The sequence below is a fragment of the Sinocyclocheilus anshuiensis genome, unplaced genomic scaffold, assembly GCF_001515605.1.
Source record: "Sinocyclocheilus anshuiensis isolate Anshui unplaced genomic scaffold, SAMN03320099.WGS_v1.1 scaffold1661, whole genome shotgun sequence".
Lineage (NCBI taxonomy): Eukaryota > Metazoa > Chordata > Actinopteri > Cypriniformes > Cyprinidae > Sinocyclocheilus > Sinocyclocheilus anshuiensis.
Window position 1 is genome coordinate 610,418 of NW_015540517.1, and position 13,965 is coordinate 624,382.

The following is a 13,965-nucleotide window of genomic DNA, read 5'->3' on the forward strand; positions in this document are numbered from 1 at the left end:
CTGAATCTCTGACCATTGCTGCCTGCTCCCGTAACATTTGTTTCACTCCTGCGATTTTCGTGTCCAGTCCTTTAAACATTATAATATTGTATATAATTTTGGTGCATCAGGGAGCCTCTCTCAGGATGCGGTGTATTTAAATATTTTAGAATGAGAGCGTTTGCTGTTTACTTTCACTTTCGATTTCGTGATCACAGGCACTCTGTGTAAAGGGAGCAAGCACATCTTCAGATATTTGTCAATGAGCTCAGAATCTGTTGAGCAGCAAATACTCCAGCATGGTCTTGTCAGTCATCTCTCCTTATTCTCGACCTGTGATCAGTCAAAGCTGACTCTGGTAGCTCTTGTTGGATGCAGGGTTGCCAAGTCCGCGTTTTTTACACAGAATTGGGCTACTTTTAAACTGTTGCCATGGGTTGATTTTCCCAAGTGGGTTAAAGGTTTGAAATATTGCATAAATTACATTTGACTGAAATGCTTGTATTGAAACATTTTGCATTCTACCTATGATAAAACTTTCATGGACTTCTACATTAACTGTTCCCTCCTGGTGGAATGACCTGCCCAGCTCAATCCAAGCAGCTGAGTCCTTAATATTTTCAAGAAACGGCTGAAACCGCATCTCATCTTCATCTTCATTTGACCCTCTAACATTTGCACTCTCTATTCTATTCTAATGGCCAATCCATCATTTTTGGGGGGAATTTTTATTTATTTTTTTAAAAAATTACTTTTTTTATAAGTATCGGTTCAGGCACCGTTTAGGCATTGGAATCGTTTTAAAAGTATCGATTTGGCACCGGTATCGAAAAAGCCACAAACGATACCCAACCCTACTAATGAGGAAATAAAACACACCTGGGGAAACAATCAAAGGAACCAATGATTATAGAAACTACAAAGAGCTACAAACCCGCACAGGAGATGGTAAACTCAGAGGAAAGAACTACAGCATAAAAAGGGGGGTTGGATTTGTGCACTTGTGCGTGCCTCAAAAGAATGACTTACAAAGATACATAACAGCTACAAGTGTATGCACTACTTGTAGCACTATATAGGATAAATCACTATACAGGATTTACCCTATTATACTTTATCGACACGAATTGATAGGTGAAACAACAAACAGCCACCCACAAATAGTCTATAAACAAAGCATCAGGCTGTCTTTGAGTTCACATGAACAACGGTTAAAGTTACTCGTCGTCAGGCTACAGAAGAATACCATAATTCCTCCGTTCAGTTAGGCCTAAGACATCGAGAGTCACGCAGACCTATAACAACCCAGCCACAACACATAATTGCGAATAACATGCCTTACCTTGACACAGAATCTGTATTCTGAAAACACAGAATATTTTTTCTACGAATCTTTAAGTTAACGTACTAAATATGAGTGGAATTTGCACCGCAGCGCCCCCACACCTTGATGCTCATGACAAGAACAGCATGTATAGTTATCTTTATTGAGCACACTATACACATGTATTTTAGTTCCTCTCTCTCCACAACAAATCCAACAAACAGAACATGAGAAATATAAGTATAAAAGCAACATAAATTATATAAACAACATTTATTATAAACAGCAAGCCTAAGCAAATTTATTTAAAGAGAAACTGCAAGTAATGGTGTCTGGGAAGTGTGTTACGCACCTTTTTTGCATGTTTGACGTTAATGCATTGTATAAAACCCTTTGGAATATAAGTAACAGCACGTTTCAGATGCTAAAAACTGCGATTTACATTATATTCCGGAAAATACAGTAGATTCTTCTCTTAACTTGTTAATGGCAACACCTACAGTACACAGAGAATCTGTGACCGTTTCCAGGTCATTTTTAATGATAAAAGAACATCACAACGTCCCATTGAGTGAGCAGCCCAGCTGCAGTTGATATCACACCTCTCTGCCACACAGTGGAATGTTCCGGACACGCTCCTGCAGTGCGTGTGGCATGTCATAGTGATAAGATATGATTTGGTGTTTTATTGTTTGAACCGGCGTTACTCATTGGAAAGAAAGAGCAAGATGTGTAATGAAATAAGCCTCAGTGTGAAATGAGTGAGACTGTTGTAATGGCCTCTTTTAAAGGGCGTTGCTATTCATTAAGCCCGGGCCTATTGTGAGCAGTAATTACAATAGTTCATCTGAGCCATAAAGACCTTTTTCATTATGAAAATCTAGGTCATCTTACCCCAGTCATCAAGAGATCTATGGTGGCAGCCTGAAAGTCCTTTAGCGAATGCTAAAGGTTACAGCACAACTTGTAATGAGGTGTACATGTTTTCCAGAGCATTTTGGTGGGAAAATCTCATTTGATGGAGCTTTGTGAACTAAGGGGGTGTTTACATAACACCATTTTCACCATTTTAAAAACGAAAAACTTTTTATGCGTTTTGGCTGTTCATTTACACAACAATGGCGTTTTGAGAACCTGAAAATGCAAACTTTTGAAAACGGGTTTCAAAGTGGGTGTTTATGAATGGGTTTCAAAAACAATACCATTATCGTCTCTGTGTAAACTACGAAAATGCGAAAACGGTGAAGTTGTGTGCATGTGTATTACGTATTCAGTCTATAGAAATGCATATTTGCCCAGGCGTAGTGCTTCTTTACAAAGTGACATCGCCAACTACTGGCCAGTATGCATAATACAGCATTTTATGCCAAGTCATTTTTGTGGATCCATGTGAACGAAAGCAAAACTTTTTCGGTTTTAGTACAATTGTTGTTGTGTAAACACACCCTAAACATTTCATTGTCTCTGTCCTTTAGGTTACGTGACGATGGGAGCCGTGCCGCCCGCGTGGGCGCAGCAACAGTTCGCCGCTCAGGCTCCATTAGCATTTGGCGTCCAATCCCCAATGCCCGTCGCGCAGGTCTTACCGGGCGCTCAGCCTCTGATCTGGGGTCAAGCCAACCTTTTCCCTGCCACCCAGCAACAGTGGGCTGCGATGGCAGGGGCTCACTTTTCGCCTGCCGCTTTCATGCCTGCCCAGACAGTAGGTCCGCTTCCTGCTGCCATGTTTCAGACACTGGCTCCCATGGCATTGCCCGCGTCCTGCGAGATGCCCGCGGCGGCCATGGGCGGAGCCGTGGCGGGAACCTCGGCCTCCACGGCCTCCAGTCCGCAGCACGGAGAACGCACGCTGCAGAGACAGGCAAAGATGAGCAAGGAGATGTTTAAGGACTTCCAGATGGCAAAGCCGCCCACCATGCCTGCCAGGAAGAGCGAGCAACCTAGCCTGTCCTGCACCACAGACGCTTTCACCAGCTACTTCAGCAGAGTGGGAATATCGCAGGATACTGATGACTGTGACGACTTTGACATCTCGCAGATGAACCTCACGCCCGTCACTTCCACCACGCCCTCCACCAACTCACGTGAGTAGGATGTTTCAGACATGTGGAATGCGTTCTATGATTTTGACTCAGAAGTTGGGGCTTGTAGAAATGGAGATATGAGTTGAAATAACCTGATTTTAGAAAAGTTAGAAGTTCTTACAAATAAAATCCTCATATTTATGTTGGTTTCATATGGTTTTGTGCAACTTTTACACCATTTTCAGGAAAAGTTTCAGGTCAGTTCTGGCCAGTTCAAAATTGCATGTGGTTTAACCATCAAATAAAAAGCCATTTTTCCTTACAACTTGAATACACGAGTGAACATATCAGCATGATCATTATTTTCAATCAATCAATCAATAAATTAATAGTATACTTTTGAAGAGCCACACCACATGACATTTTACAACCTGGACTACCTTGCCTTGTCATAAAAGGGTCATAAAAAGATCTTGACACATAAATCATGAGGGCTGTATGATACCATTTTTTGTTTTATGATTTTTTCCCTGCATATTTATGGTGGTTGCATCATATGGATTTTGGCATACAAGTGTTTTTCAAATATCAACAAGCATTATTGAAAAATAAAATAAAAGATTATGCCAAACTACAAAAAGGTTTTCTTTTAAGGAGTCTAATTCTTCTAATGAGACTTTTTTTTTTCATTGCCATATTGATTACATCAAAAACTTACAAATATCACCTATATGCATACAGTATACACACACACACACACACACTTATATAATCTTATATATATATGCATTATACAGTATATACATATGCATTTAACTATATTTTACATTTTTATATTTTATATGCATTTGGTAGTTTATCAAAAATGTGTTACACTGCATTAAATTACATTTAGTTAGTTCATGCGTGCCTTAAACATATGACTTTTAGCATTGTTAGCTACAGGAATGCCTCTGCGGCCACAGGAACCTCTATTAACCTTTCACTGATGTCTTAATTATTTAATGCATGTTTGAACAAATCTATCAGATAATGTCTAAAATGGTTGGCAACTTCCATTTATTTCTTTCAACAGCTCGAGTTTATAACAGCCAACATTTAAATGATTATATCTCCCTTTGGAAACATAATTATCTTTAGAAAGCTGCAATTTTCCTTGTTACTTCACTGCATAAAATTCAAAACATTTTTCTGGGTCAAGTGATGCAAAATGAGCGGGTCAGATATACACACGTTAGATTTTGCAAGTTGACCAGAATATATGTTTTTAAAATGATTTTAGAGGTTGGTAATGGTAAAGTTAGGCTTAGGGATCAGTTTAGGGATGTAGTTTTATATCAGAAATGTTGTACAGGACCAACAGAATCACATTACCCTAAAGCTCCATAGACCCTAAATACAGAACATCAACAAAGGAAACAAATCCCACATAGAGGAACTTAGTATCTCACCATATGCCTTTCTCTCTCTCGCCTCTCTCATCGCAAGCCTTTAAGAGTGCTGACACGGCTAGACAGGCTTTATCCGTTTCCCACTACAGAACTTCAAACTCGCACCTCATCCCGTCTTTCATCAACACATCCGTTTTCACTCAGAGGTTGAAAGGTGGGCTTTGATGCTGTTGCCCAGAAGGAATTGTCTTTAGTCAGTGTGAAAATGACAATTAGTACTGTGGTGGGGAACGACGGCAGGGGAAAGAGAGAATCAGTCACAGGCCCAGCTGTGCTTCTGGCGAGCAGTGTAATTATCACTGATCTCTAGGGAGTCCTGCGCTGTGTGTTGGGCCTGTTTGGATCCTCTCGCTCCTGTAGTGCTAATTATTGCTGCGACGGAACGCCACACCGTCGCATGTTTGCACACAAGCAGTCCCTCCGTGAGAGACATACTTATTTATTAGGTGTCAATAAGGGATTTCGGGTCCACACAGGACACTTTCTGACAGCTTAGATGCGTAAGTTTACTTACACTGATCATGCCTAGTGTGCGCAAAACCCAAAATATATTCCCCTAGGTGACGCTCGCTCCAGATTTTAGGCAAAATAGCCACTGAATGGTGATAGAAGTGAATTTTTTTACTTGAAGAGGCTTAGAGTTGGCATGAAACGGAAGTTGCGACAGCCTTTTTTCCCTATTGTGATGTTTATCTGAAGGAATCGGCTTCTTGAATGAGACAAAAATGTAGAGCAGGACTGGATTTTGTACACTGGGAAGTGATTTGATTGTTTGATCATTGCTCATGGATAAATCATTTATAATAAACACTTCAATATTGCTTTTAAAATTAATAATGGTCTTTTTTAAATTTGTATAGTGATTTTAGCAAACATAGACCACATCAACTAATCCAAACCAACAGAAAGTAACTTTTACTCAGCCTTTCATAGAAATTGTGTAGTTTTTGTTGGGTACAGACTCCGATTCCACTGAATCAGAGAATATTAAACATGTTTGTGTTTGTTTCTGCTTGAGTTTCTTGTGTTCAGAATGACTTGAAAGTCTAAAATGACTTGAAAGTGTGTGATCCACAGTCGTTTAGTGTGTGATGCCCATTCCATTTACAAAGTCGGCAAGTGTTTGATGGCTGGTGTTTTAAAATCTTTAAATTCAGTTTTAAAAGTTGTGTAGTATATTCCAGCTTTTAACCATAAACCTGCCTCATAACCCCAAGCCCCCGAGACCAAGTAGAAAAAGACCCATTGTAAACTTTACATGAAATTTAACACTTTAGATATACAAAGACTATTTCCTTGACTGAATGCAACTACCATTCAGCATTCGTGTGCTGTGACAGCAAATGGTTTCCTGAAGCAGTTTAAGGTTGCATGAGCCCAAAAAGGAGCATGTAGAATTGATCAAAAATGAGCCTCGTCTTTAATGTAAGTGTGAAAATTTCAGTGCCCTTCCTATAAGACAGTAACAGATATTTGGTTATTCTCCCAGAGGATGAAAAATATGTTTGTATCTTCTTAGCATCACCCGACAACATATCAGACGCTTTAAATCAGATAATGCAATAAACAAGTGTAAGATTGACTCTGTTTGGCCCAGTACTAACCAAAATTCTGCTTCTGTACAGCACCCACCCCGGCCCCCCGGCAGAGTTCCCCATCAAAGTCCTCATCCCACGCCAGTGACCCGCCAACCGATGACTCTTTTGGTGAGGCCGAGGGCAGCCCTAGTCGGAGCGGAGAGGAGGATGCTGTAAGTGCCATTGAATGGGATTGTGGGAAATGTAGTTTTAAAGGGTTCCATTTTAACTTGGGTACTTGACATAGCCTACTGTATGTACATGGATTTTTGCCATATCATATGCATGTATATGGCAAAATTTTATTTTAGATCACTATTTTTATAGTATTTTTGTAGTCATCAAAATTCCAATATCCAAAATCCCCAATATGCTCATTTCTGATCCCACATATGCTTTATTATTACACAAAATACTGTCAGAATAAAAACCTAAAGTTTAAGTTTAGTTTCTTTCAACATCACTGGCTTCTTTGAGAGTACAGCACAAAAAAAGAGCATAAAAATGTCTTCTGCTGTATTAAGATAAGTTGATATATCACCATAAAAATGAGAGGTTGGATTCTTTTTTGCATCCTCTACCCTGCCTGAGCCACTGTTGGGCCCATTAAGGTGTTAAATGAGCTTGCGTAACTGTCAAGACAATCATTACGACCTTATTAATCACAGAGATACTTCTCAAAGATCATAGAGATTGCAGACTTACCTGATTAATACTGTTCAAATATAAATGCATATTACATAACCTGTTAAAAATGAGCCTGATTCTTCCCTAGAGCTTTTAATATGTATATTTCATCATATGAATTATCACCTCATAAAGAATGTAGCACTTAAAAAAATATATTATCCACCAGTTTCTAGATGAAATGCATAAGAGAAAAAATTCTGACATGATTTAGTCACTCTCATATTGTTTCAACTTTGAAACTTTGACTTACTTTCTTCTATGGAATGCAAAGGGAAAATAGTTTAGTTACTCTTTTCAGTACAATGAATATGGACTGCAGATTTCAAGGTTCAAAAAGCATTCAAAGTCATCATAAAAGTGGTTTATATGGTTTGTATTCTGGGTCTTTAAAAACTGTATGTTAGATTCATGTTTTAAACTGACCAGAATGTTCAGTAGTGATGTTCGGTTCATGAACGAATCATTATTTTGAGTCTTTGATCCAGTTCACAAAACCGTTTTCAATCATTTATTCATGGATTAGACTAATTTTAGTGATTCAGTCACAGCAGTTTACCTTATAAATAATGTTAAATATCAATATGTTGGTCACTTAAAGGGATAGTCCACCCAAAAATTATAATTTTCACCATTTACTCATGTCATGTCATTCCAAACGTGTATGACTTTCTTTATTCTGCAGAACACAGTAGAAGATACTTTGAAGATATTTTGGTAACAGTTTTAATTCCCACTGACATTCATTTTATGGACAAAAAATACAATGGAAGTCTAAATGTAGTGACAGAATGTTGATATACCTACACAGTTTCTGTTCCCATTGACTTCCATTGTATGGATAAAAATACAATGGAATTCAATGGGAACAGAAACTGTTTAGGTATCAGCATTCTTCAAAATATCATTTTTTTGTGTTCAGCAGAAATGACACAATATTCATTTTTGGGCGGACTATCCGTTTAAAGCTACTACATGGCTTTAGAAGACATACTGAAATAGCGAACAAGTCATACGTCCTATTTTATGGTGCTTTTACGTGTAATGACATGAGAGTGAGTAAACGATGCCAAAAATGTCATTTTGGGTGAACTGTCCTTTTAAAGGTTGCTTAAGATGCATTGTAACCACATCAGCGGTGACGTCCACTGTATTTCAAATACACACACTCTCTCTCTGCTGATCTCTATCAGATATGACTCGTCAGAAAATGCCACGGAAACCCGACTAGTGCTCTTTCTCCTTTCTTTTATATTTCAGCTGAACAAAAAGTTTAATTAGTCCTTGTGTGTATGTGGGTGTGTGTGTGTGTATCCCCACTCTAGCTGTAATGGCATTGGGCTCCACATTCACTCAGTCAGTCACTGCACACCCACACAAACTGTGATGAGGTGTTAAGAGTGCAGCTCCAGAGGGAATATTCATAAAAATCCAAAATGCTTTAGTCCAAAGCCTTTCATGCAGGAGCACAATACAGGAGCCTTTCTAACCGAGGGGTTTTCACAGCTCCGGTAATGACCGTGTGTGTGCGGGAACTTATGAATACATCAGAGTGTGGGTGGACAAAGGTGGATTAATAAATGTATGAATGAATAGATGGATGGATGGATGCTTTCTCTTTTTTGTCCATTTACAGCATTGCCTATGCTTCTTTGTTCTTACCGTTGCAGGAAAAAGCATGTAAACTATTGGATTTACTATGGATTTCCTTTTCCTGCTGTTTATTTTCTTGTCCCTTTCTTCTTTTTCTCACTCTATTTCTTTTTCCTTTCCCGCTCCATTCTTCTCCGCTCTCTTTCTTTGTCCAGGCTGGAGACTCCCAGCAGTCTCTGGGTGCGAGTGAGCCTCAAGCAGAGCCTGAGAGCTCAGAGACGGACAGTCCTCAGGTCGGTAGCTAGATAGCGGCAGGTCAGGGTAGGTATCTGTCCTCTTTTTTCTTCTCTTCTGCGTGTCGGCCTGCTTCAACCACCATGACGTCACGTCAGCACGCCTTCACCCGTCCTCACCACCATTACATAGACCCACACATCGTGGCCGTGTGTCGTGGTGCTCTTTCTTTCTTCTCTCTTTTATCTTTATACTTGTTCTGCTCTCTAACTCTCTTAGGCTGCGTTCACACAGTCAGTGCACTAACAGGTGTGACTCCTGATTTGTCCTGTTAATATAATCATAGATCTGAATTCAATCCTCTGTAACCTGTGAGATCTTGATTAACGCATGTAGTGATATGGTAACCATAGTGTAACGAGAGTAAATATTAGGACTTTGTATTGTGTCTTTTAGTGTTATTTTAGTTTTGTAGTGCTTTGTTGATTTTGATTCTAATTTTTTAAAACGATTTCTACCATTTTATGAGGATGATTATGATTAATTATAAAGGGAAGTAATATTAAAGATATTATAAATATTTCCAAATAATTAATAATAGTCTTTTATTAAGTCAAATCAAATGATTAAATATTATCTAGTTTATTTAATGTGAACAGTAATCACCAATAATCACAAATATTGTAACAGACAATAGTGACTTTTTTGAGTGTTTTTTTTTTTAAAGAAATTAATACTTCTGTTCAGCAGTCATAAAACTCTGTGAGGGCCAGATTTTTATTTTTTTCTAAAGAATGTAATACTTTTTTTCAGCAAGAATGCATTCAATTGATTAAAAGTGACAACAAATACTTTTACATTGTTACAGTCAAGCTACTTCAAATAAATGGTGTTCATCAAAGAATTCTGAAAAAAATGTATCACCATTTCTGCAAAAATATAAAACAAAACACCCATTTAAAAAATACGATTTTTTATTAGCATATTAGAATGATTTCTGATAGATCACGTGACACTAAAATCAGCATTGCCATCACAGTAATTAATTCAATTTTAAAATATATTCAAATAGAAAACAGTTATTTTAAACTATAATAATATTTCACAATTTTGCTGTTTTTACTGTATTTTTAATCCAATAAATGCAGCTTTGGTGAGAATAAGACAACTTTTAAAAAAAATCAACCCCAAATATATGATATTTTTATATTTTTATCATTCTTTTTTTTAATTCTTAAATTAAAAAAATATATAACTCAGTAGAAAAACCTGGAAGTGTCTGTTTTTGTTTCTGTTACATACGGAAGAGGATTAGGGCCAAGAAATATAAAAAAAAATAAATAAATAAAACCATCTCAAGATTAAAGTCATTATAATGTGAGATTAAGCTCGTTAAATTTCAAGAAAAATTATGAAATAAAATTTAGAGAATAAATCATTAAATTTCGTTTAATTTTCTCAAAATTTAACGAGTTATCTTCAACATTTTATTTCAGCATTTTTTTCTCGAAACACAACAACTATATTCTCAAAATGTAATGATTTTATTCTCAACATTTTTCTTGTAATTAAACAAGTTTATTCACGAGAAGGTATTTTTTTTTTTTTTTTTGCTTGGCCCTTACCCTCTTCTGTACTTTAGAAAGCAGAACAAAACACGAAAATTGGCATTAAATTAAAATGGTAACATTGACAGCCCTAAAAATACATTTTGTAAATCTTTTTATGTCAATTTATCTTATCAGCATAACTGTATTTAGTACTCCAAACAAGACTGACAACTATATTGTGCTACTGTGTGAACGTGACCTTATTCTCTGCCTTCATTTTCTGTCTATCTCTCTCTCTCTCTCTCTCTCTCTCTCTCCGTATCTCATCTCGCCGTCCCTGCCTGCTGCTGCAATCACTCTTATGCTGGTATGCATCTCATGGGAATATGGTTTATATGCCTTTATGGTGTAATTTTGTTTTGTTTATGACAGAGTATGAGTGAGTGTGTGCGTGTGTCCCTTTAATCCCATAAAGCCTCCTGATGTGTGTGAGTATCAATGCTTTTGAACTTATTTTTTTACACAGCAGTGTAGCATGGCATACCCATGAACCACATGAATGCTCCTCATCTAAGTATCTGTGTCATGTCATTTTCTGATAGACAAAATGAGGTCATGAATGTTTTTATATTGTCACTCATCACAGCAAAGCACACAACATAATGAACTGATCTGAACCGCAAGGTCTGACACGCAAACTGCTACATATAGGTTCTTTTTTATCGCTGACGTCTGTCATTGTGAGTAAAAGAATAAAATAATGCTGGTGCTTTTAACTCAGAGGAACAACTATAATTATATAACAACCTCTGATCTTTCTTTTAGTGACATTTTTATTAAACAAACAAGCAACGCTGCAAAAATTACACATCCTTTTCTATTTGTGTTCGTCTGTCTATAGGTCATACAATCCTAAATTAGCACTAAGCCAGTTGGCCGGTAACTTTATTGGGAAATGCAACATAATACATTACTTAAATTAAACTGTACAAATGATAGTCCGATGATGATAGCATAAGCAACTTGCATTTCAAACAAAAGATATTCAAATAAAAGACAAGAATACCAAAATAAAATAAAAATATTTCTACTAAAACACATCAAGCTACTTGTATCTCAAAAGTGTATGGAAATGTAAAAAAAGAAAAGAAAAAAAAAAGTCTCTTATTTCCACCAAGGCTGCATTTATTTGATAAAAATACAAAACAGTAATATTATGAAATATTTTTCCAATTTAAAATACCTGTTTTCTCTTTGAATATATTTTAAAGTGTCATTTATTCCTTCAGTGTCACATGATCCTTCAGAAATCATTCTAAAATGTTGATTTGCTGCTCAGGACACATTTATTATTATTATTATTATCAATGTTAAAAACAGTTGTGGTGCTTAAGGATCAGGATTCTTTGATCAATAAAAAATTCAGCATTTATTTGAAGTAGAAATATTTTGTAACATTATAGATGTCTTTACTGTCACTTTTTTCAATTTAATGCATCCTTGCAGAATAAAAGTATAAATATGATTTAAAAATAATTAATTACTTACTTAATTACTCACCCCAAGCTTTTTAAAAAAACATTATATTTTTTACAGTACAGTGTCTATGTACTTTTTAAGGACACCATAGAATGAAACAAAGTAGCACCATGATTTCTTCTTAGATTTTGGACATCCAAAATGAAAATGGCCTCTGCGCGGTTGAGGGAGAGTGAGCGATGGCTCTATGGTACCTGTCTGGAGGAGACATGAGCTCATCAGGATGAATCATTAATGAAGGGCTCAGGGAGCCAGAGGCTTGTTTCTCTGACTGAGGGAAGACTGATGTAGCAGCCTCATCTGTCCCTGTCTAATGATGAATGAAGCTCTGATCCCCACTGAAATATTAACACACCTACATACAGCCCTATAAACACACAGACTAGCAGCCTCATCTGTCCCTGTCTAATGAAGCTCTGATCCCCACTGAAATATTAACACACCTACATACAGCCCTATAAACACACAGACTGTACGGCAGATGTGGCTGTCCATTACTAGAATAAAGGAAAACAGCGTCATACGTTTGTGGGGTAAAGTCTTAGCAACAATTAAATTTGAGGTGATTTTAAGAGATCTTACAGAGGTTTTATCAAAGGAACCTGTCATTGTGACTTTGTGAGTGCACTTTTTTTTACAACCAAAACATGTAGAGAGTAACAGCCGTTGCTGATACTAATCATATTCCGGTTGTGCAAGCGTCAATTAAACTTATTAACTTGATTGCTATAACAAGATAGAGCCAATATTCAGGTTTATAGAAATCTGAATAAGGTAGCTGGCATATTCCTTAATCAGAATTTGTAGGTCATGTAAACACCTTATTCAGAATGTCCACCATAACTGAACATTTATATACTGTATATTTTAATTTACATGCACAAGAATATTCTCATGTTATTCATATTCCAGTTGTGTCATAAATGCATTAACCTGAGTGCTATAACAACATTAAGCCAATATTCTGGTTTTAATAATCTGAATAAGGCAGCTGGCATATTCCTATATTAATCATCATTTCGATTTAGAATATCCAGCTCAACTGAATATTTATTGATGTCTGCCAGTACAAACAAAACATTTTTTTTTATTTTTGACTAACATTTTACAAACAATAAAATAAATATCATGGCTTACATTACAAGAATCTCATTCCCATCATTTTGCAAATCATCGTGCTATTGAAAAGACATGAATGAGAACTAATGAGTTGATTCAATTATTGTCCAAAAATTCTCAAATGCAGCATAATAATTGGCAAGAGCTTCTCTATTATGCCCAGAAAAGGAAAGGAGTTTGGAATATGCTGATTACATGTATATAGGAATATTCCAATAGTTGTAAAACATGTAAACGTCTTTTTCAGAACAGAAATCTATGATGTGCATGTAAACATGGTCATTGTGTTTTCAGACTTCAGACTTCCATAGAATAAATTGTTTTGATTTGTCCTGTGTATGATAATGTCTCTCATCATACAGTAGTTACACAGCTCGGCTGTCCATAATAATAGTGTTTACACTGTGCTTGAAGCAGTATGGCTAGAATAAATTGTTTTGATTTGTCCTGTGTATGATAATGTCTCTCATCATACAGTAGTTACACAGCTCAGCTGTCCATAATAATAGTGTTTACACTGTGCTTGAAGCAGTATGGCTGTATGTATACTGTGCGGTTGGCCGTCATTGCCGCTGTAGGATTGTAATACAGGTTGACTGAGGATGTTGTTGTCATGGTCTGTACAGTCTGTATGCCGTTGTTCAGGAAAGTATGCATGTTCACTGACAGTGACCTTCTGTTGGCATATGAGCCAATAGCAGTGTTGCCAGATCTTACAAATAAAAAACAATCAACCTGAAAATAATGGCTTCAAATATACAGTAGACCAGTTGAAATTGCATTTCTCTGCAAATAAAGTGTTTTCAATAATTATACCCTTACAAAAATAAGTAAAATGTCAATGAATAAATCTCTCGTGCTCTCACACTTATACATCTGGGGGGGGGG

General features: G+C 36.8%; 1 pseudogene; it reads left to right on the forward strand.

Moving 5' to 3' along the window:
- LOC107687340 (disabled homolog 1-like) overlaps nucleotides 1-13,965 on the forward strand; it is a 214,045-nt pseudogene that overhangs the window by 195,499 nt on the left and 4,581 nt on the right.